The sequence below is a fragment of the Acomys russatus genome, chromosome 22, assembly GCF_903995435.1.
Source record: "Acomys russatus chromosome 22, mAcoRus1.1, whole genome shotgun sequence".
In the NCBI taxonomy this organism is placed as follows: Eukaryota; Metazoa; Chordata; class Mammalia; order Rodentia; family Muridae; genus Acomys; species Acomys russatus.
Genome location: NC_067158.1, coordinates 31951927 through 31976943, shown reverse-complemented (window position 1 = coordinate 31976943; position 25017 = coordinate 31951927).

Below are 25017 nucleotides of genomic sequence, written 5' to 3'. Positions count from 1 at the left end.
CCTTAGTCTAGTCCCAAAGAGGGTCAAAGTCCTTTTTTTATTTGTTTGTTTGTTTTTGGATTAGGATAACGGCTTCTGTTTATGTGGCCACTTCCTTGGCTACCCAGTCAGCCATATCATTCCCCTATGCTATTGGAGAGGTAGACTTTTTACGTCCTGGGCAGTGTATAATGTCTACCTCTTTAGGTAGGTTAGGGCTTGGAGACCCCACTGTTGGTAGATGGCTCCATGGATGTGGGCTGTTGTGAATGCATATCTGCTGTCTGTGTAAATGTTGATCCGTTTACCTTTGCCTAGTTCCAAGGCCTTGGTAAGGGCTATGAGCTCAACTTTTTTTTTGCCAAGGTTCCAGATATCAGACTTTTAGCCCAGACAACATCATCATGTCCATCTATTACCGCTGTACCTGCTCACCATTGTCCATCCAAGAGGATGCTACTGCTGTCTGTGTACCAGGTAGCCTCAGCTTCCCACAAGGGCTAGTCAGTCAAGTCCTTGCACCATCATGGGCCTCAGCCAATACCTGCTGGCAATCATGCTGCCACTCCTGTAAGGCAAGAACTTGTGGGATCAGATTAGAGAGAAAAGGGCAAACCCATGGGGATGGTCAGTGACGAGTTCCTTCCTGATAACAATGTAAGGAACCTGGTCCAAAAACAACCTGCTTAATGGCCATGGTGGTTTTCAGGTCAAAGGTCCCAGTGGCTGGCCAGCCGACTCTGAATGAGAGCCATTTGGAAGAACAGAAAGGAATCATTTTCCCTTTCTTGATTACCAGTGACATGTTGTGCGCTCTAGTCCTAACTTCTGTCCAATGGTCAGTAACCACAGTCAAAGAAGTAGATTTTGGAGGAATCTTTGAATCAAAATAGGGAACCTTCAGAGAACTCCAATCTGGAGCTTATAATAACATCCCAAAAGAGTAGTAGTTCCAGATCAGAAAAATCCACAAGGGGCTAAGAAATTTCAGAATGGCAGCTGATTGAGATGCTGGGTAGAAAGACTTCAGCTATATGCCAACATAGTCAGAATGGGTATTTTATGTATATTGCCAAGGTTCACTCACTGGATGAAGATTTCTATACTAAAATAGAAATGCAAATCCTGTTTGTGTTGCCTTGGAACAAGGCCATACAATAGTTTCTGTGTTCCATTTTACAGAGATTAGAAACCTGAAATATATGTACCATGCCGTAAGTTCATTTTCAGAATTCCGATCACCTTTTGCCTTAAATTCTGGAAAGCATGATTCTAAGGTTATACATTTATTAGAGATGGTGAACGTCTTGGAGATTCTTTTGCAAATTGGGACTGATGGTGCTTCCTCATGTATGTCCATTGAAATTCAACAATTTCTGTGAAGTTTCCCTTTTTATTGTGTAGTGTGTGCTTACACAAGTACAAATGGGTCTCAGTGAAAGAGCGTTCTGTATAAATAATGCACACCAACAAGTTACAATGCGAAAGTGACTGTCACACCAGAGATCACTCAATTGCTATGCACATCTTCCTTTCATTATCCAAGAGCTCAAGGGTAGGAATGTGTGACATAGAATTGAGTGTAGGATTGTCCTGATGTCCAGAATCCACAGGGAGTATGCCACACACTGTTATTCTTTCTTTATTCCCTAACAGGGTCCCTAAAATCTCCCAGAGTCCCCATTTTCCTCTTTCTGTGGAGAAGATAAGTGATTCAAATCTTATTCAGCTATTATTATAAAAGTACTGGATTTCTGAGATGTATCCATGCAAACAATAAATATCTTTCTATACCTGTTGTTAAATTGTTTTCAATTTATTTTCTAGTATCAACAACAGGACTTTTAACAAGTAGAAAGCTACTTTTGGCATCTATGTGAGCCAGTTTTTTTTTTTTTAAATCAAGGTCCTTGTATAGAGTCACTTAACCTGAACCAGGAAGCCTATGAAGTTGCAAGTTTAACGTAATCCAGGGAGTACCATGCTTATCCAGTTTCGATAATAGAAAAACATGACCATCAGCAATTATGGAAAACAAATCCCAGCAATGATAAGTGAGATCACCAGTGTATCCCCAGGTTTACAAAAACAAAAGAAACATTTCATGGGAGAAAAGAGAAGCAACATTGCTAGAATTTATTTTAGCAAATTCCATCAACAATGAAGTTTATAGTTTACTTTCAAAAGACTATTGCTCTTCAATACAAAGAACGAACCATTTTTGCAAATACCCTTACTCCTATAATCAAGTACATTAACTTGATGGAGCTGTGGCTTTGCTTGCTTTGTATCAGTGCCAACCTTGGGATGTTTTCTCCTTGTTCAGTATTAAAGAAAACAAGATGATAAAGTCGACTAGATGAGGAAGCTTGCCTGCCCATGCACTTCCTTGGGGTTAATGTTTGAAAATCGCTCTGAGGTGAGAGGTTCTTGCAGCTCTGCAGAAAGCTGCTTCATGCATTTAGGTGGATGAGTCACCCACCTATTGTGAAAGAGACAGCCACTGCTTCCACCTAATTTCTGCTAAGAGAGTCTGTGAACGGTATGGTTCCATCAACAAGTTCTCAGGGGGAGGATGACACTTGGAGTCAGGGACAAACTTGATGCATTGAAGGGTATTGCTTCTCACACTAGAATGCAGAACTAAGGAAAACCTCCAGACAGAGGTAACACAGCCTCAACACAGAAGAGGGGAAGGTGACCAGAAGGGTAATGAAAGCCGGGTTTCAGGATGATGCCAATTATATTGAAAAATGGGAAGACTGGCAAATCTCATCTTCATAGGCAGCCAGTCAAATGTGGAAAAGACGGGGGGTGGGGGGACACTCTGAGAATGTCAGAGAGTCGAGAGTCGTGTTCTATTTTTATTTTGTTTGCTTTTAGCTTGCTGAGACAGCTCTTCAGTGTGTAGCACTGCCTGTCTTCAAATCAACTGTGTATGGCCTTGATCCTCCTGCCTCTGCCTCGTGCATAACAGGGTTACAGGGAGGCACCACTCTACACAGCCTGTTGTGCTTTCAAGTTAGGCATCTTACGCTTCCTGGCAGTGACACCAAAGTGACATTTCGAATCCCTTTAGTCTTAGAAGAAAGAACTATTGTGAGCCAGTGAGTGTTCTCTGGCCTGGCACTATTTCTTCTATACCACATTGCCTTTTCTCTCTTTTTTTCCTTTTGCTCCCTCTCACACAGTTCAATTTTCCAGCAGGACTTTTTTTTTTTTTTCCTTCCTACAAAAAAAGACTTTCATTACAGTTGATTAGCATTCAATGAGTAATCCTTTGGTTCCAACCCCACTCCATTGATTTGCAGAAGTGCACAAGGAAAGCTGCTAGCAGGAACAAATTGAATTTGACACTAAAATAAGCCTCACATGTCAGGCTTTCAACAAGCAAAACAAGAGAGGCAGAGCAAAGAGGCAAAAGTAGCAAATAGCCTTGGGCATAGAGCAGGTTAAGGGGTTTCAAAAGCAGCAAGGAAGCACCTCTCTGAAGGGCCCCTGAAATTGGAGACTGAGGAGGAGAAGATATCCAATAGATTCCCTGTTGGAAGGGGCAAATAGGAAGCAGGAAACACACCTTCATCTGTCACAAATGTGGGAAAAATCCAAAACACAAACAAAAGTAGTGATGCAGAGTCAAAATGGCATGTATCAAAATGGCATCCTCAGTCTCAGCTAATCCTTAGTTCTGCCCCTATTTCCTTATCAACAAGTTGGAACCAAAGTAACCCCTTAAAAATCTTATGGCTGCAAGTGAATGTCATTCTTGCTCACTCTTACTGACCATGGCTAGGGCTCCTTACTCTTATACACAGAGTTGACTGGAAGTTAAGTATTCCCACTGTTCAATGCCTCATGTACTGCTCTTATGTTTCATAGTAGTAGAGTTGAGTACTGCTCAAGATGACATTTTGAAAATTCCAAAATATTTATTACTTGGATTTCTTGAAAAATCTTAACCTTTTGAACTAAACAGGGTAAAATATGCATTTAAAAACCTCAAGGCACATGAATTTATGACAAGAACAGGCAGAACGACTCTAAGAGCCTGAGGTAGTTGATGCCTCCAGCGTCTTTCAGATATAACAGGACAGATGCACATGTGCACTTACAAGGACTGTGGTGGCAAATATATGACCTTCAGGAGTTCAAACCAGACAAAAGCCCAGTACTGAAAAGAGGAATTTGTCACAAAGTCCCACTCCTAGCTAAGAAGCTATTTGTAATTGACACCTGTTTGGAAAATGAAAATCAGTTTTCTTCAATGGAATGCCACTTAATATACCAATCACACTCAGAGGAATTCACAATACGCAGAGGTTGTCAGCCAGCACAAAATGAGCTCTATTGGTGTGTGTGTGTGTGTGTGTGTACATATTCTTGTTTTGTTTTGATAGTTTTTATTTTTATTAGTTTTTTTTTTGTATGTTTAGATTTCATTTTTGAAGAGAGAGAACATTAAAGTGAATGGTCAAAGAAGTAGGAAAGATCTGGGACTATTTGGAAAAGAGGAAAAGATGATCAAAATATATTGGTTGAAGAAAATTTAAGAGGAACAGGATGCAGGCAGTCCCGATGAGACTTGTTAGGCTGGTGTCAGACGGTAGGGGAGGAGGGCTCCTCCTTTCTGAGGACTTAAGGAGGAGGGTTGGTGGGAAGAGGGGAAGAGAGGGAACCAGGAGGAGAGGAGAAAGGAGGGTATTATATAAAGTAAATAAATAAAAAAAACTATTAAAGGAAAAAAGTTTTAAATTAAAAAAAAATAACATAGTGTGTTGTTCCTTTCAAACAAGTATTGTTGAGATGGGTATTTTTGATATTATCTTTGAACAGAGACCCATTATTGATTTCCCAGGTAATGAACAAACCTGTGATTTTGTTAACTATAATTATAACTGCTAAGTTACAGAGAATGTGGCTTTCTTTTTCTTTGTCTGTTAGTGCACACGTTATTTAAGCATATGGATTAATCATGTTCTTTAGGAGTATCAAGCACACAGTTCCTAGTTCAGTATGGTTCCCAACTCTGAGGATCCATTCTAAGCCATAATTTATTCCTTCAACAAAAAAGTTAGATACGAAGTCAGTTTTGAAAGGACTTTGCTTCGTTTCCTACCGCATTCCTGGGAATTAGGTTTCCAGCTGTGAATAAGTTTTCCCCAGAATTAGTTAAGCTAAGTACCATATTGTGAAACTGGGTGTGGTGGTGTGTGTCTATATCCCCGTTGCTTTTGAGAAATAGAGGCAGAAAGATAAGAATTCAAGACCAGGCTGAGTTAAATGATATCCATTCTCAAAGCAATCAATAAAGCAACCGTACAATCATGTATATATCTCATTTTCATAGAAACTCCCCTTGGCCCTCTTCAGGACACAAACTCAAAAACAGCTCTCTAGCAGGAAACCCTTTCAATCAGTATGATTCTTGGGCTATCTATCTATCTATCTATCTATCTATCTATCTATCTATCTATCTTTCTATCCTATCAATATGTTAATTTCTCTATAAATAGAGATCAAAAGAGATGCATAGATAAGCAAGATCATTCAATTATGATAGCTCAGAAGTCTCCTGATAGTTAATCTGTGATCTGCTTAACAGTGTGAGTGGACCTTTTGGAGCTGACCAAACCTGAAGTTCTGAAAGCCAAGGAATCATGCTATAACTATCTCTAAGTCTATAGTTCAGGAAACTAAGGCGTGCCTGGTACAATGGCTGGCATCTAAGAATGTGGGGTTTAAAAAGTCTGAGTCAAAACAAACAAACAAACAAACAAACATACAAACAAACAACAAACAAACAAAAAACCCAAAACCACCTCTGGGCTCTAACAGATAAAGCCAGAACTTTTCTTTCATATACTTTTCTATTAACCTGCCCCACAAAGCCCAGTGGACTGAATGCTCCCACTCCCACTGAGGGTGGAGTTTTCTCACTGAATCTATACACACCTCTGTCAAAATGCCGGTGTGGCCACATCTAGGGAAGCATGGTTGTTCTCATTAAGTGTCAGACCCTGTGGTTTCTTCATCAGAAGAGGTAAGGTGCCTGTGACTACTGAAGCGCTGCAAATAACTGATATGATTAAGTGATGTTTTACCAGCTTTCTGTAACCCAGGGAAGCTGACACTCAAAATCCACTGCTACCCTAAGTGACGAAGCCAAATGCTAGCTTCTTTCTATGTTCTAGAGATGATGCTCCTTGGGAAAGAGTTCTTTCAGGCCATTCTCCACAAGGTGTGATAGTTTATTCTTTCTTCAAATGGGAGCAACTTGACAATAACCAGAAAGGGAAAAGAAAAGAATCACAGAAAAGAAGGGATGTTTGAAGATTCTTATTTCTGTCTCCTTTCCCCATTGATTTCCCATTTACCCTTTTATTTGCAGACAGAATGAGCAAAATTTACCTGTGTGGACATTGTGGAGTGACTGTGGAAGGCCATTTCTTCTGAAATACACACTTCCTTCTGCTCAGTTATGGAGTCCTGGAATAGGAGATGCTGGTCTATCTCACAACTTATACTGAAAATGAACAGAGTAGTTAACAGCTATGAAAAGCAGTCAGAACTGGAAGTCTAGTCTTCTGTGCCAGTGAGGGAGAAACATGTGTCCAGAGAACGACTTGTCTACCTGAGTTCATACAGCAGAGGAAACAGCCATGTTAGTCTTAGAGTTTTCATGCTGAATACGTCATAAGGGCAAAAATGTATTCATCATGTTATTTATACCTTTTTTAATTTAATTTTTTTACCTTTTTGAGGATATAATAATTGAGTACTGCATATATAATTATACATATGTATACACATACATATGTATAATGTGTGTATATAAAATAATGAGTTCACTTATTATTGTTTGTATGTATGTGTGTTTAGGTCTGACTACATGGGACTGGAGATTTCTCTCAAGCTGTTGTTTGCTTGTTGCTCTTCATGTAGGGACCTTGTGAAACTTCTGCTATCCATTTTGGCATATATAACTTTAATTAAATCTGCTCTTTGACAATATATATGCATATAATGCATTCTGACTACTCCCTCTGGCCCTCTTTCATCTCGCACCCACCTGTATCAGTGCTCCTTTCTCTCTCGATGTCCTCTGCCATGTTCGTAGCCATTTGATTTATTTTGGAGCCACAAGTGTTTTTCCAGGGATTTGAGTGTGACTATAAGTTTGGAACTATCCATCTGTGCCTGTTTCACTCACCAGTGACTACACATCTAAAGACGGTGACCACCAACCCCTGGAATTTGTTAGTAGCCAACAGTTAAAAAAAATATAACAAGTTGTAGTAAGATTTTATGAAGAGTTATCATCTATAGAACTTTACATTTAATTTTATACGGTAACATTTTAAAAAACAATCATATTTAGTCATTCTATAGATATTCATCGAGAAGTATCTAAAAGCTAGGGAAACAAATTTGAGCAACACAAATGATCCTAAAAACCTGCCCTGACAGGTTTCACATTTTGAACCTTGATTCATTCATAGAGGTGATTACGGCATTAGAGCAGCATTAGAGATTATCATGTTACTGTGACAGAGTACTTGACTAATGCAGTTAAAAGGAGGAAAAAAAATTTGAATTTGGTCTACAGTTCCCCTTTATCATGGTAAGGAGGGCATGATGGGAAGAGTGTGAAACAACTGACCACATACAAAATAAACACTAAAAACAAAGGACATCAGTGATTGAAAAGACTGTATGGTGGCTTCATCATTTCCGTCAATTACATATTCATTTACGTACAGTAGGCATCAGTTCCTCACAAATATTATAACCATGCTCCAAACCAAACTGCAAAACCAAGCCTGTGTGTAACAGTGTGTTTGAACAATTGCTGAGTCAAATCTCTTAATCAAGGCATGTCAAAAATCCTAAAGGACACTATAGAGAAAAGAAGCTGTGCTCATGACCAAGTTAAGGTGGGTTTCTAGGGCAATATTCAAGGATTGTTGACTTAAGTCATTGTTTGTTTTTTTAGACTTGATTAGTACTTATTATTTTGTAATAATTTTTAAAATAAGTAACTCTAGCATGATATTTTCAAGCATGTGCGACATTGTACTTTGCATAAAGCACTCACAAACTGAGCTAGCTCTTGGATACAAGTAGACACTGGTTCTGCTGAGAAGACAGAGGAACAAATCTAGGAGAGAGCAGCTGGGTGCCATGGTTAATTTAGGGAAGACTGAAGGTGATGTGGCTATCATAAAAGCCACATGGAGGAGTGGCTTAAAGGTAAATAAGGAAAGATATGTTAAAAAAAATAGACTGCGGAGTATCCTTTAAGCCACCCAAGAAATTTCAACTTTTCTTTCCCAGTGAACCCATTGTCCACTTGACTGGGTTTAATACTGCCTAGGAAAGGCATCTCTAGGCAAGTCTGTGAAGTGAAGTGTTCTACATTTGACCCTTTTCATTTATTTGAGAACAGTAGTCAATTTAAGTCAGATGAGTCAATACTTCTGAAAAACCCTTAATGGTTTTCCACTTTACTAAAGATAAAATGCAACTAATAATGGCAAAACATTATGTGATTTCTCTACTTTAACCTTTTCACGACCCTCCAAGCTATCTTTTCCAATTACTGCAAACAATAGTGAACCATGTCAGGTGGTGCTCCAGTTGAAGTGAACTCTTGACCCAGTGGTGTTTCTCTACGGTTCCTGAGAAATTCTCTCCTCAAAACACTCACAGCTTTCTTTGACCACATGTTCACTAAGGCTACTGAAATGGGGACCTTGTAAAGAGTGGTCTTTCTTACCACAGTTTTGTGGGCTGGGAACACCACGATAAATAATATATTCATGGGATGGTGAAGATCTGCTTCCTATCTCAGAGATGATGTCTTTTCATTCTGTCTTCTTATGAAGAAAGAGGCATGGCAGCTCTCATAATTGCATTTACAAAAGCACCAACCCACTCAAGGGATCCCCCTGAATAACACTGGTGATGGTTAATCTTCATTGTCCACTTGGCTGCCTTTAATATTACCCAGGAAAGGAATCTCTAGGCATGTCTGTGAGAGCCATTCCTAAGAAGCTAAGTAGAGATGGGAAAGATTAGCACCTATTCCTGTGTGGACAGCACTATTCCATGGGCTGACTGCCCCAGACTGAATGAAACAGAATAAATTTCTTCGTGGACTCCAGGGTACATGTGTGGAGTTTAGCAGAAATCTTGTGGGAGTCAGCTCTCTGTTTTCATGTTGGTCTAGGGAATCAGACTCAAGTTGTCAGGCTTAGTTCCCAAACACCCTTACCCATTGAACCATCTTTGTGACCTGTTTATATTCTAACATGGCATGTCTCTATGGATGTCTCCCACTCAGCATCCCTCCCAGACAACTTCCCTGACTTGGGAGATTCAGTCAGTGAAGGAGGGCTTGTATAGGCTTAACATGTTTTAGAACATCAAGACAGACATATACCTGATGAGAGATGCATATTTACACACCAGTGCATAACATGTTTCTTCTTCAAATCACTTGAACTTTTTTGATGAGTTCTGTGAGTATTTTGTGTTGTCTAAATCCTTCTGTTATTTGGCATTAGTTCCAAGATACCATTTCTATACCATCAAAAGCACCTAGAAATTCACAGTCAATGCTGAGAAAGATCAAGTCATAGTAAGATGAACCAGCTAATAGCTCACAGCAGACTGTTACAGAGCCACTAATTACAATCAGTTTAAATGTCCCTTTGTCCACGTGTTTCCCCTAACTCACTTTCCTCTTAAGCTACTTAACACAGTTTTTTGTGGATTTTTAAAAAAGTACTGTAAGGTCATAAGACTAGAAAAGAAAGACTAAAATTACATGAGGAATAGAGGAGGGGAAGAAATAAAAGGTTATTTTGTTTGTAAAGGTCAGTCTAGCTGGGCCCCACACATTGATTTTTCTCAGCTGTTAGTTAAACAAGTCTCAAAAATAAATGTATTATAGGCAATGGTGTGTTTGCAACCATCGAGCTGAGTTTTAATTCCAGAATGCAATCAATATGGCTTTGTGTTTCCATAACAGAACATGAGCAGAAAATCTGTGATTGAGGCATATATGTTTGTGGGGTTGCTGATATTTCAGGCCAATGACTGCTTTGACAAATGATACCTTGCTTCCAATCAATAACTCATAAGCCACAATTTACTTTCCTATACCTTGAACTATAACCAAAGAGGCAAACGTCACTATTATTTCCACTTAAACATGGGTAGGAGTTGACTGTGTGTATGTGAGTGTATGTGAGCATGACCCAAAGGTCAGTCAGGACCACCAAAAGCATCAGTCTGCAGCTGGGGATTGAAGCCTTGTGCAGCTTTGGCTAAGGGAAGTGCTAACACAGAAAGCTGGGAATATACAATAGGACTTTTAAGTGTCTTTATGTCCTTTCATTCAGAACTCTGTTTTATGTGTGTCTTTGGAAACACTATATTGCTTGGGAAATGGAAAGATTATATGCAAAGTTCTCTATTATGCCATGACTCATAATATGAAAAATAGAAGCAAGCTGACCTTCTAAACATAATCATTGAGAATGATATGATTTTGGCATCAGTGGGTGATATTAACATAATAGAAAAGTGGCAAAAGAAATATATGGAAAGGAAAAATATTCTCTATATTTGCCTATGTGTATATATGACAGACCTCCAATATTATGTATCATTTGTTACCCAATTTCAATTAAGATGATATCATTTATACTCTAGCATTGCGTCTTGACTTTCAGAATCTAAGACTCTCTAGGGTTCATCAGACAATATTACATTCATTGATAATTCTAACTATGAAAAATTCCCATCATAATATAGTTTCCAAATTTATTAGAAGTCTCATTATTCTTAAAATTAAATTTTATACCTTATGAGTTAACTTATTGAAATAATATACTGACATCAAACAAGAAAGTAGTGAAGGAAAACATGATCTGTTCACTCGTAGTAAAGATAATGCCTGTGCTTAAAAAATAAATGTATAAGGCAAAAGAAAAATGGAGGCTAGAAATGGTATATAATTGTTAGCTTTATTAAATTTTGATTAACTTTTAAGAAAACCTTTAATATATAAAACATAGAAAAGTAATAGACATATTAATAGAAGAACCAAATGTAACATTTGCAAAAAAGAAATATAAATGTAAAATAATGCATGTTAATTTTAAGGATTATAGGTAGTCAAGTACTGAATGCTTGTGGATGGTAATGACTTAGATTTTAAAGTACAGTTCTCAAGATTGAAAGAAGAGTTTAAGCCATAGCCTGCCCAATGTCAATGGATTGAATCATTCTGTTATGTTTACTCATAGGACTCTTTGAGGAGGGAATGGTTGCTTCTCTAAATGGTAGGTAATTCTCCAATGGGGCTGGCATCTTTTTACCTCAGCATCTTCAAATCTCTAAGTCTCCAGCTTACATTTGCTCCAGTTCTACACTCTAATCTAGATCATGCCACTCAAGTACAGGCCTGCTTGTGCTGTGGTCTGAGCCTGCTTCAGCCTTTCGTGACACCATCTATTATCTGTGAAGGCTCAATGTCGGTGGGCATATGAGGTTGTAGCAGAATTTCCTAAATGTGGACATGATGTGTGAGAACTGCAAAAGTCTTTCCATCCACTGGATCTTTGTTCTGATAGGCAGGTCATGAGAGGCAATTATTGTGTATTTTAATTTAGAAATATATTCCAGTATATCCCAGAGTCCTAGAACCATAAACCCTTTACTAATTCTGAAGAACTTTGAATCTTTATTAGTCTCATTTCCTACTATCCTGAGAGTATAAATCTCATTAAGGCCTCTGTGATGGTTATTTTTCATTGTTAACTGTTTGGGGTTAGGACATTAGTCAGGGACAACTCTGAGCATGTCTCTGAGTATGATTTCATGGACAAGCAACTGACTGAGGAAGACTTGCTTTAAATATAGATGACGCTTTAGGTGCTGGAAACCTGGGAAGAATAAAGAGAGAGACGTGTGTGTGTGTGTGTGTGTGTGTGTGTGTGTGTGTGTGTGTGTGTGTTTGAGTGGGGGGTGGTTTCCCACCTAGTGCTAATGTTTCTCATGTTGTGCTTCCTGATCCATCCAGATGTGACCTGCTATGAACTCTGTGATCCCTTCCTCTCCTTGGTAGCTCTATATTCTCTAAAACCACAAATCATACTTAATTCTTCTTTTAAGTTGTCTCTATCCTGTATTTTGTCACCACAAAGAGAAAAGGAACTGACTTCCTCTAACCTCTTTTGTTATTCTATTAGCATTATGTCAGGGAAACCCTGGAATACTATCCCAGTGTGAAAGCAAATCATGATTGCCAATAACATACCAGGAAGGGAGCAGATGTACTGAAGAATTGTCCTCATCAGGTTGGTCTGTGGGCATCTTCTTGTAGCAGTTTTCTTGATTGCTAATCAATGTCAGGGGTGGGGTCAGTCGAATGTAGGCAATGCTATCCTTAGCAAATAGGGCTGTTCTATATCAGAAAGGTAGGCGAATGTGAACTTAGGGGAAAGATATAGGAAATGGTGACCCTCTATGGTTTCAGCTTCAAGCTTTTGCCCTGAGTTCTCATCTTGGATTTTCTCAATGACGCACAATGACCTGTAAGACAAAAATAAACCCTTTTATCCTCAAGATGATTTTAGCCAACTCTTTATCACAACAGAAACCAAACCAGAACATATAGCTTTCAGAATGATTGTCTCTCTAGGTCCCCTCAATCAATATATTAACAGCATGTTCTATCATTACTTTGTGTCTCATGTATCTGAGACACCTTAAATTTATTTTCCTGGAAAAATAGCTATATCCTTTAGCAACATAGAATTGATTTTGAGTAAATTACCCAAGCATTAGTAATAAAAGTATCAGTTTCTTAAGACTATCAAATTCTCAACTCCGAAAGGTCTGAAAGACCAAGACTCGGAACCCAGTAAGACCAAAATGGGCGTGTTTGAAAAACATAAAGAGCATGGAAAATTGATATTCTCTTGATGCCTTGGAACTTGCAGAAGCAGCTTGCTCCTCCATTAACAGCTAGCATGTTCTTCTTACCCTAGGGCAGCTGTTCTTAACTTGTGGTTTGTGACCCCAGACCGTTTCACAGGGGTTACCTAAGACCATCAGAAAACACACATCTTTCCATTATGATTCATGACAGTAGCAAAATTACAGTTATGACGTAGTAACAAAAATTATTTTATAATTGAGGGTCACCATAACATGAGGAAAAGGGTGGCATCATTAGGAAGGTTGAGAGCCACTGCTTTAGCACAATGCAGAGAAACCTCTAAGGCCGAAAATCACATGCATCTCTTTATGAATCCCTATTTTTTTCCCATTTGGACTTTAGAGCCGTAATGTGGGTCTTAATGCTGCTAAGAAGAGAAAAGTATTGGTTGACCTTTCTCATTGAATCAAATAGCACATGGGCTCCAGTGTTCACAACTAAGAAATGTTAGGCTGACATTTTGTGCTAAAGTACAAATAGGTCTTGGTTTCTTCTCCAAACCCAAATTGCTGATCTGACAATGTACCTACTTGACTTTAGAATAGCTTACCACATATCATTCTTGGAACTATCAGCAAAATATTTGAGAGTTGGGTGTTTGATTTTACTGATTTTTTTTTTGGTCAGTATCTTAAATAGGGCAAGATACATTAATAATGTGACATAAATAATTGGCTTGTTGAATTTCTAAGGGAGTAAGGTAAACTTTTTGTTTTTGTTTTTTCTTTTGTTTTTGTTTTTGTTTTTGTTTTTGTTTTTGTTTTTGAGACAGGGTTTCTCTGTGTAGCCTTGGCTGTCCTGGACTCACTTTGTAGACCAGGCTGGCTTCGAACTCACAGAGATACTCCTGCCTCTGCCTCCCAGAGTGCTAGGATTATAGGCATGTGCCACTGCGCCTGGCTGTAAAGTAAATTTTCAATAGATGGTTTTAATTTTTGAATACAATCATTCATTTTTTACATATAAGTTTATAGAAAGTGTTAAAATAATGTAAAACAGATGAAAAAGAAATTTAGCCAGTGTCAATATGGACTGATTAGTTAGTTTTCATTTTATATGCTACTGTTTTACTTGTACATGAGCACTGCCATTGGTTCTTCCATATTTCTCTGTGAAATCTGATGCCTAGCATAGAGTATTTATATTTAATTATTTTCACTGATTTTTATTGTTTGGTCTAGAATAATGATTTGACACCTTGCCAGTCAATGTGCATTGTAGAATGGAAGCTCAGAAACGTCCACACTCTCATTCAGGATATACCAAGTACCTTCTCCAAACCAATTATTCACTAGTATGGCAGGACGTAAACTCCTTGATTACAGCGTGATTGATTTCTGATCTTATGAGACTGAATGGTTTGCAAGTGAATTGTGCTAAGATACCTTGAAGTGGAGAGATAAAATAACCAGGCCTAGCTGATACAAACAATGTTTTATAGTGCTACCTGAAGTAGATGAAGATATTGTTAGCTTTATGGATGAAAGAATTCCTGTTGTGTTAAGTATGGATGATTTTCATCACAAGCCATTGTCATACAACAATAACATATTAGCAGAATTATTTTATATCACTCAGATTCATATTGTGGGAGGCTCTTTTGAAGACCCAATGCACATAGTGATCCATCCCTTTTGCTTCGTCTTTACATTAATAGTTGATCAACTAACCCTGTATTGTCCAGAAAGACACAATTAATTTTCCAGTGACCAAGAGGCTTTTTTCTCTCCTTTAACTAAGCATTAGTTATCCCTTAAGACCGCTTTAACCATTCACTCTTCTGTGATACATTACATAGGCTTGCTTAGAAGTACAAACTGTCCTTTCATTCCTATGTTTCTTTGTGTTTATACTCAAAGAGGAAAGCAAAATATGTAGTAAAATAATTAATAGAGATATATGAATGAGACTTTTAAATTCAGTATGTAAACTCTCTTCAGCATATCAGGAAATTCTATGTTATTTATTAAGAGAAATATCTAAGTCATATTTAATAATCATTTTATTTGCAATATCACAGCAATATGGCCCAAAGATTTATTTTTCTTATTTTACTAATAATTTGTTCACTTTACATGGCAGTTGTAGACCACTCTCTTGTTGCCTCCTGGTCCAACACTCTCTCCCTCATCTCCCTTGCTCCTTCCCTGTAGTCCTCTGAAAAGGGGAGGCCTCCTCCCCTAACATCTGACCTCAGTCTGTCAAGTCTCATCTGGACTGTCTGTATCCTCTTACTCTGTGGCCTGTCAAGGCCAGCCTTCCAGGGAGAAGTGATCAATGAGTGGACACCAGAGGTCATGCTAGAAGTTGTCCCTACTACCCATATGATGGGACCCACAAGGAGACTCTGCTGCCTGTTTATTACATCTGAGCAGGGGGTCTAGATCCTCACCATGTGTGGTCCTTAGTTCATGCATCAGTCTCTGCAGCAGCACCCCCCTCCTTGGCCCAGATTTGTTGCCTCCATTGGTTTCCTTGTGGACCTCCTGTCCCCTCCAAGTCCTTTTACCTCCTAACTCTTCAATAAGACCCCCTGTGCTCCACCCTGGAGTTTGGCTGTAAGTTTCCTTTGATCCTCTGCTGGGTGGAGTCTTTCAGAGGACCTCGATGGAAGACTGCTGTTCTGTTCCTTCTTTTCAACTGATTCTATTCTATTCTATTCTATTCTATTCTATTCTATTCTATTCTATTCTATTCTATTCGCCCTTCTAAATGAGAATTAAGCATTCTCCTTAGGGTCCTCCTTGTTATTTAGTTTCTTTAGGTCTATATATCATGTGGTTAACTTGTATTATGTGGCTAATATCTGCTTATAAGTGAGTATAAACCATGGGTGTCTTTCTGGGTCTGGGTTACCTCACTTAGGATGGTTGTTTCTAGTTCCATCCATTTGCCTGCAAATGTCAAAGTTTCCTTGTTTTTAATAGCTGAGTCGTATTCTGTTGTGTAAATGTCCTACAGTTTCTTTATCCATTCTTTAGTTGAGGGACATCTAGGTTGTATCCAGGTTCTGGCTATTACAAATAAGGCTGCTATGAACATAGTTGAGCAATTGTCCTTGTTGTGTGCTGGGACATCTTTCAGATATATGTCCAGGAGTGGTATAGCTGGGTTTTGAGGTAGAACTATTCCCAATTTTCTGAGAAAGCACCAGATTGATTTTCAAAGTATTTGTACAAGGTTGCACTTGCACCAGCAATAGAGGAGTATTCTCCTTTCTCCATATCCTCACCAGCATATGCTGTCACTTCAGTTTTTTATTTTAGTCCTTCATGGAAAATGGAATCTCAGAGTTGTTTTGGTTTGCATTTCCCTGAAGACTAGGGACTTGAGCATTTCTTTAAGTGTTTCTCGGCCACTCAATATTCCTCTGTTGAGAATTCTCTCTTTAGCTCTGTACTCCATTTATAAATTAGATTACTTGGTTTGGTGGTATTTAGTTTCTTGAGTTCTTTATATAATTTGGATCTTAGCCCTTGGTCAGAATGTAGGGTGGGTGAAGATCTTCTCCTAGTCTGTAGGCTGTCTTTTTGTTCTGTCCACAGTGTCCTTTGCCTTATAGTGGTCCACAGTCTTATTGTCACTATGTATCTATATCTATAGATGTTACTAATTAACAGAATAATATGGCAGATACCATGTATTCAACATTAAAATGATTCCCAATATTATTTTTGTTCTTATTACTATTGTTAGTATCGGAATTATATACAATGTTGAGTAAGGATTTATGTGCCATAATCTAAAACACTAGTATTTATTTCTTAATTCACATACTCATGTCTAAGCTTTAATATCATTTACAAATTATGTTTTATTGTCATTTACAAAAAAGCATTGAGCTTCATTGATGAGTTGTAAAACTTCAATGACATAAAGTACATAAAACTCTCAAAAATAAAATCATTCCTTTCCTAAATCAGCCCAATACCTACCTCCACTCTTACTACTTACACATATACTCAGAGACACATGTGGTCATCACCCCTAATCCCAGAGTCTTGTTTTTGTAACAGACATCTGCCATGGCAGAAACTACAATCAATCAATAAGCGGAGTTGTGGAGCCTATTCCAACAGCTCCATCTACAACACACCCTGCAACTAAGGCTCAGGGAACACTGCAGAAGAGAGAGTGAGAGGAGTGTAAGAGGCAGAGGATTGTGGATTTGCTGTGAAACTTTGCCTTGATGCGTTGTCTGGAGCTACATCCAGGCACCAGCATGACTACCTAAACATGAGCTGCACAAAGCACACAACAGACATGACAATATGGATGGGGGAAAGCCCAAATGTCTCAGCCTTATACAATGAATTACAAACCACTAAGGAATGCTAAGGGTGAGAGAAATAGTCTCTTGGGGGAAGAGTACTCCAACTGATCACCCAACACCAATGGCCAGCTATGAAAACATACATACATGTAACATTACAGAGACTGTGCAGGTTATATTTAGGAATATATATGTTTAGGCTTGTAACACTTTTACAGAAAAAAGGGACAGTGAATTTATAAGAGACCAAAGAGGCAACTATGAGAGGATTTGGAAGGAGGAGTGGGAAGATGGAAATTATGTGATCAATCTCAAAAATGAAAGAAAAATGTATTTTCAAATCTTAAAATAATGTGCAATAAAATGAAAATGTTTAATGGATGAATCTTTTCCCAGTATTAAAAAGTTAATCAAAGAAAGTCTAGGGTAGAGAAACAGAATGAAGCATTTGTTCTCTGGAATTTATGGAGAGGCCTGTTCTTTGCCAGATCCCAGTGTTGCTCTTAAATTTCATGTTCTGCCATCTGTTGAATTATTTTTACTCAGCTTTGAGATCTACACACATAATGAAAGTTCAGAGTAATGATATCAATAATTATTATTTTTGTAGAACAGGTAATGTAGTTGAATGAAAACTGTATAATCCCTTAAATAATAAAAAACAAGGTTTATATGAGTATTAAGGTGTGAGAAGGGGAAACAGTACTAAATTGAATCTTTGTTATGTATTTTCTATAAAACATGCTTCGTTCGTATAATGTTATTGTTTTTATACTAATCTTGTAAATTAGGTATCATTCCTGTTCACCAATTATGTAGTGAAAGAGAGGTGGAAACGTACTTGCAGAAAACTATTGTGTTAACATATATACTTGTTAATCTAAGAAGCCCCATGAATGTCTCTCAACTCAGCCATTTTCCTTGCCCTTTAAATGTATATTGCAGTAATATTTACTCTTTGAGTTTATATGAGAATTAGCTGTATGTAAATGTGAAATGCAGTACATAGAGATGCTTGTCGAACAGAAGCTGATGTGCACAGGCTGCCTCTGTTCCATAGCACTTCACTGATTTCTGTTATTCGATCTTTATCGATTTTTCTTTTAAATTTAATTTTTAATAAAACATTAGATCATTTCTTCCCATCTCTCTCTCCTCTAAACTCTGTACCAGAGAGCCTACCTTTCCTCTTTATTTGTTCTAAGACCAAGAATTCCCCATCACTATTGAAACAATGAAAGTCTCCAGGCACTGCAGGAAAACTGCTGGCATCTGGCTCTTTTAGTTTGACTGGTCTATCCAATATGAGTCATTGATGAAAACCACTATGTCAGTGGAGTCTAATTCGTGCACTAGCGTCCTCACTCAGATGACAGATACATCATTTTGTTTTTATTTCAGACTTGCCAAAAAAAAAATAATAATAAAATAAGTAAAAATAGGTCACAGCAGAAATAATCTTATGCTGGAACAGATCTAACAGCACTTGACACCTGTCCAGTTGTCTGCTGACTTAACTTCCACCTTCCCTGATGCCTATACAAGGAAACAAACAAAGAAAGAAAAAGACAATTTTAGAAAAAGTCTAAAGGAAAGAAAGGCATAGCATGCACGATGAAAAAACAGAGTTGTTTCTGTGAAATTTATTAGCTTAGATGGCATTGCAAGTTATTGGCCAGAAGTGACACAAAGCAGTTTTTCTTTGAAAAAGACCATTTCCAGCTCTTGAGTCAATGTGTTAAAGTCCAGTTCTGTCCTCAGTGAGTTCATTAAGTTAGGAAGTGAGAGAAGAGCATGCCATCTTCTTACACTTGTAGTGTAAGAGTACAGAGTAGATACTATTTCAGTAAAAGGGAACTAATATAGGACACTAAACCACAAAGATATGTCAGTATGCTTAATAAATGTTAAAGGCATGTATGTGCATTTTTCCTGTGGCTGTGGCCTGGAAAGATGGCGTTGAGAATCTAGAGAGAAAAAAGCAGATCCAGAAACCAGGAAATACTTATGGCAGATAGGTATAAGACACAGAAGTTTAAACAGTTGAACACCAGTCTTCTGGAATATACACAGAGTAATGGGTATGTGTGTGAAGGCCACATGACAGATCAAAGAAATAGACCGTACAGGATCAAAAGACCAGAGCCATGCCTGTTCAGAGCCGTCGGAGAGCCTCCTATGGTTAGCGATACTTCCACAGTGGCGAAGCATAACCCTGAAATGAGAACCATGCATGAGTTCTAAATTCTAAAAGAGAAGGTATCTTACTAAAGAACTAGGAAGATGTAGGCACAGGTCTCGGGCCTCCAGTGTTAGTTATGGATACAGAAGGTGATAATGAGATTCTCTCCCGAGGAGCTAATGAGTATTAATGGTGCTGGAGGAAGGTTGAATTTCCTTTAATGGTGCAGCCTCTGGACAACTAGCTAGGATGAAGAAAGGGGATCGGAAGACAAGAAATGGGGATCATAGAGGGTAACAGGGATATAAATGTAATTGCTATACATTGTATATATGTATAAAGTGTCAAAAGTAAATAAATATATAAAGAATTGGTTAACCCTAGATGTTCATTCAAATAAAATAAAATAGAACTTTTGATATAATGAGTATTTTTTTTTACTGAAACATTAAGACAAAGTTTTACAATACTCTAAATGTAGCAAAAATAGGTGAAATAATCTCACTTCATGTATATACTTTTTTAACAGGTATCTATATCTTGTCTAAAGACTAGTTTCTAGGTTTGTATTAAAAAGCTTTAACTTTTCATCTAAATAATATTTTGATCTAGTTTCACTATAGACCAATATTACTGGAAACAAAGACTTTATAACAACATACATGCCTTCAAATGGACGTACCATATGGCAAAGATATTAGAATACTAGTTTTTCAGAAATTTAATTATATGAGAAACTCAGTAGAAAGGACAAATATAGTGACATAATTTCCTGAGGTGTGAACAAATATACTTACGTATGAAAGGTGGTAAATTAGTTAATTCGATTCATTGGTTTGGACAGTATACATTAAATAGATATATTTTTAAATTGAAAATGGGAATTGGAAAAAGATTAACAAAGTTTATTTTCTTAATACAAGTTAAAAGATTAAATAATGGAGTAGTACTAAAGTGAATGAGAACATTTGGAAGGTGGATTTTAGTATTTCACTGAGAATAAATCTGTGTAACTCAGGTTTTAACATGTAAGGCCACCTATGCCCCCTCCAAGATAGGTTAACACTTCTTGTGTATGGTGAACATTTATGTATTACTATCTAGAATCGTGAGTTCTTTCTTAGTTTCAAGCTTATGCACTTCATGCACAGATGTAGGCAGTAATTATGTAACACATTTGTTAAATAACCTGTAGATAAATTGCTACTACACATTGTGTTTCCAGATTATACTAGGGGCAGAAACATTACATGTAATGTACTTTGCAAGTTACCTAACATTGTACTTTTTGCAAATTGTTACATACATTAGGGTTTCATTAGTATGCCCCATCTAACGTAAGTGGAACTGGGAACTCCTTGTGGCTAATATACATATGAAGTAATGCTAGGTCTTTTACCTTTGAATGGGGGAAGGCAGAATAAGAAAATCAATGAAATCGTAAGGATTCTACACTCTTGTTGGGGTGACAGACAGACAAAACAGAAATATTTAAATACAAGTTCACTTTAGATAGCAATTTGCTTCTTGTTGAGAAGACCCAGCAATACGCAAGAAAATCAAAATGAAGTCATGTGGGATTAATTAGTATGAACTATTTGGCATGGAAATTGTACCTTATTTAAGGCTTAGGTAGGTGCTTGGGAAAATCTTTTTATTGCTACTGGTATTAACTCTCTAATCATTCCATTAACATTTGTTGAGTATCAGCCCTTGAGCAGCTGCAATCACACCTGCTTTTAGAAACGTTTATTTAGAACTCTTGTGCTTTATAAATAAGCTACACAGACTCACAGAGAGAATGTGCAACACCCAGGCCATCTGCGAAGAATTATTATTGCCACCTCATTATATGTAGCTTAACGAGTTGTGTTTCGTACTCACGCCTGGGAGTTTTCATTAGCCGTTTTCTTTTCTTTCTTTCTTTTTTTTCTTTTTTTCTTTTTTTTTTTTTTTTTTTTTTTGCAGTGTACCTCTGTGATTTTGCCCTCCCCCAAAGTCTTGATGTTTGACAATCACATCACATTCATTGTCAGTTTGGAGCCTGGGGCCTCTGAACATAGCCAAACCTTGTCCTAGCCTGGGACTCCTGTGGGAACCAAGAGTAGGAATGTAAGAGGCCCCAGCTTGGAGGTGCCTCAAGCCTCCTCAGGGGCAACTCTGCCATGGGACACTATGCTACTAACTGCTGAGCAAAGACCAAAGGCTACAGAGTCAGTCTGTTGCTTGACCAAACCATGGGTTTGCACCTAGTGATGGGTATGATCAATTTTGTCACAAATAACCACCTCTGAGGTATATGTGCATGAAAGATAAACTTTGCCAAGGAGCAAAATGCTAACTTTACCAGTATATGCAAGGTGCTCAGTGATCCAGCTAATTAATTAGGCAGACATGGATTGAAGCTTATTGCATGCCTAATTCAGTGACAGGTAGCAAGGTCAGGGATATGAATAAAACATGTCACTAATTTGGGAGTAGGCACACAATTCATCAGGGAAGACAAACAGGTCAGTGACTAATGGTGTAAGAGGGTGTGGGGGCACTATGACAAAGTATAGCAAATGTGTAATGGGAGGACTAAAGGCGAGAACAATGAATTCTTCCATTAGAGGAATGTAGTTTTATAATTCTTTTGAGAAATGAGCATGGGTTTGTCGTTGAAAGGGGCTGAAGGATAACAGCACTGTGAAGAATATCGGTTTAGATGAAGTCTTGTGGAACCACACAAAAGTGGTATGTGATTTTCATAAAACATAGCATGCCCCATCATGTGCATGTCAGTCTGTCCCTTAAAATAATTTAATATCCAAAACCACATTAAAATTGCTGAGATCAGAGCGCATCATTGTGTCCTCTGAGGCAAGGCATGGTTGCTGACTTAATCTCTGTGACGTCTTCTCTTCTGCTATTTGTTATGTTGTATTCTTTTAAAAATAAGTGTGTCACCAATCTTAAAGTCAAATGATACTAAAAATCCTAATGCATTATACTCCCAATTCTCATTCCCCAAAAATAACTATTATTTAGTGTTGTTATTCTTCATGGAATTTCTAAATAGGATATATGTTCTCTGCTTCCACCTCTTACAGCCGCCATCCTGATACTCTAGAACCTTCCTTTACATCAAAACTCCCTCTTATTCCTATACATTCTCCCCCTCCCTGTTTTCATAATTGCATTTCTCATCATCATCTTTTCTTTCTCCTACTCTTACTATTATCTTTCTCTTCCTCTTGGTTTGGATGTCCACATAGTCTAAAGATGCCTGAATATTAAGCTGTACAAGTATTTCCCTCTTCCCTCATTATTCTCTCTTTATATTTGCAAACCTTACTTAGAGAAAATGGTTCTATAAATGCTTTATACATATGCTATATGTATATGCTATATACGTAATTGCTATATATATATTTTTTATATAAGGTCTACCTATCTATTACCTATGGAAAAGCTAAGCTTTGCAGAGTAGTGATGACATTGACACTTTTTTTTCATGTGTGGTACTATTTATGCCACTTGCAGTTGGCTATTTTCTCCTGGAGTTCAGTTTCCTATACATATATATCTTTGTTTTAGTTACTTATCTATTGCTGTCATTAGACACCACTATAGACAACTTATAGAAGAAAGAGTGTATTGGGGGCTTACAGTTTCAGAGGATCAGAGACCGTTACTATCATGGTGGGAAACATGACAGTAGGCAGGCAGGCATGGTGCTACAGCAGTAGCTGAGAACTCACATTCTTATCTAGGAGCATGAGGCATAGAGAACAAACTGGGAATGGCTCAGGCTTTTGAAATCTTAAAGCCTACCACCAGTGACACACCCCCTTCAACTAGGCCAACCCTCCTAGTCCTTCCCAAACAATTTAACCCACTGGGGGCCAAATATTCAAATACATAATTCTAAACCACCACAAACTTCAATTATCCCTTATAAACATACAAAAATGTGAAACTCCTTTCCGTAGAACCAACAAAAGGTGATCTACTAATTTTGTCATCTTTTCTAGGGGGAGAGGAGGATTGTCATTGTTTCCTGTGCTATTTTCGTCAGCCTTGCCACAACAGTTAAAATAGAAATTTCTTTTTTTTTTTTTTTTTGCTATGGGATGTTGGTTTCTTGATTATATAACTTTCTCTTTCTGCATTCTTTCATGTTTGGAAGATTTTCTCTCCAAACTTCATTCCTACAGTGTATAGAATTTTTTTTTTCTCAAATGAAATCAAGGATCTAACAATTTCTTTATTTTGCCTTCATTGTTGATTGATGGCTTGACACACACTAGTACTCTAGTTTGGAAACCTCTTCCCCTCAGAATGTTAAAACATTTCTCTATTGTGTTTCCTCTTGTAATGAGAAGTAACCATGGAAACACAATTGCTTTTTCTTCAAGGGAAAAAAATCCTTGAATTTAGTTGTGACAAGGCAAAATACAAAATGTTGCTGATAGTTTTTTTCCTCTTCTGATGCATCACAGTGGGGACCTGAGCACCCTTCTCCTTGGCTACCAAGAGTCCTGGCTAGCACACAGATCACACATAGTTAGATTCTTTCCTTAATACTGCCTGAGTCTAATGAAGACGATCACCAAGTTCAAGCCTCTCCCTGGGGGGAGCTATGAAGAATTAAAGCTGAGAGATTCAATAAGGACATGTCTAACGGGTTTTTCTTAGGTCTGCGGATCTCATAGGTTCAGCTCAATTGTTTGTTGTAGCTAGAAACATAGTTCTATATTGCTGCGCATCATATTCTCTCACCTATAATGGTCACAAAGACACTTTCTCACTTTCAGATGCAATTTTCCGTAGGAAAGAATTTCTCAGGTAGCAGCAAAAGCTTAGATAGATCTTGGCTCCCAATCCTTTTTGCTATTGCTCATTCCCTTAAACATTGTTTCAGAAAAAAGCAAAGGTGTCTTTTGGAATTGATTTATCATATTTCTGCCCCATATCACACAGTTTAGGAAGACTGATTAATAGCTTTTCTGCTACCCCATTAACAAGCTATGAGAGGAATCATTGACACACCGGAGAAAAGCTATACTCAGCAATCCATGGTTAGAAACTGGAGATCCTTGGTTTGTGCTTTTGATCAAGCAGAACCCCTGGGCGCAGATCCACCAATCATAATGTGCCTCTTGTAGGTTTCTAGGACCCTCTGGATCCACCTACTTCCCTATCCCCTAGATTTTTCTCACCTAGAGTCTCAATAGGATGTTCTCACCTCTATCCCACTTTCCTGGTAGGTGCAGACTTTCATGGGACCTGCCCCTTGGGCTAGTGTCCAGTTATAAGTGAGTATATACCACTTCTGGGTTAGCTCACTAATTATGATCATTTCTAGTTCAACCCATTTGTCTACAAATTTCGGGAATTCCTTGTTTTTAATAGCTGAGTAGTATTCCATACTGTAAATGTACCACAGTTTCTTTATCCATTCTTCTACTGAGGGACACTTAGGCTGTTTCCATGTTCTGGCTATTATGAGTAAGGCTGCTATGAACATGGTTGAGCAAATTTTCTTGTGTGCTGGAGCATCTTCTGGGTATATTCCAAGGAGTGGAA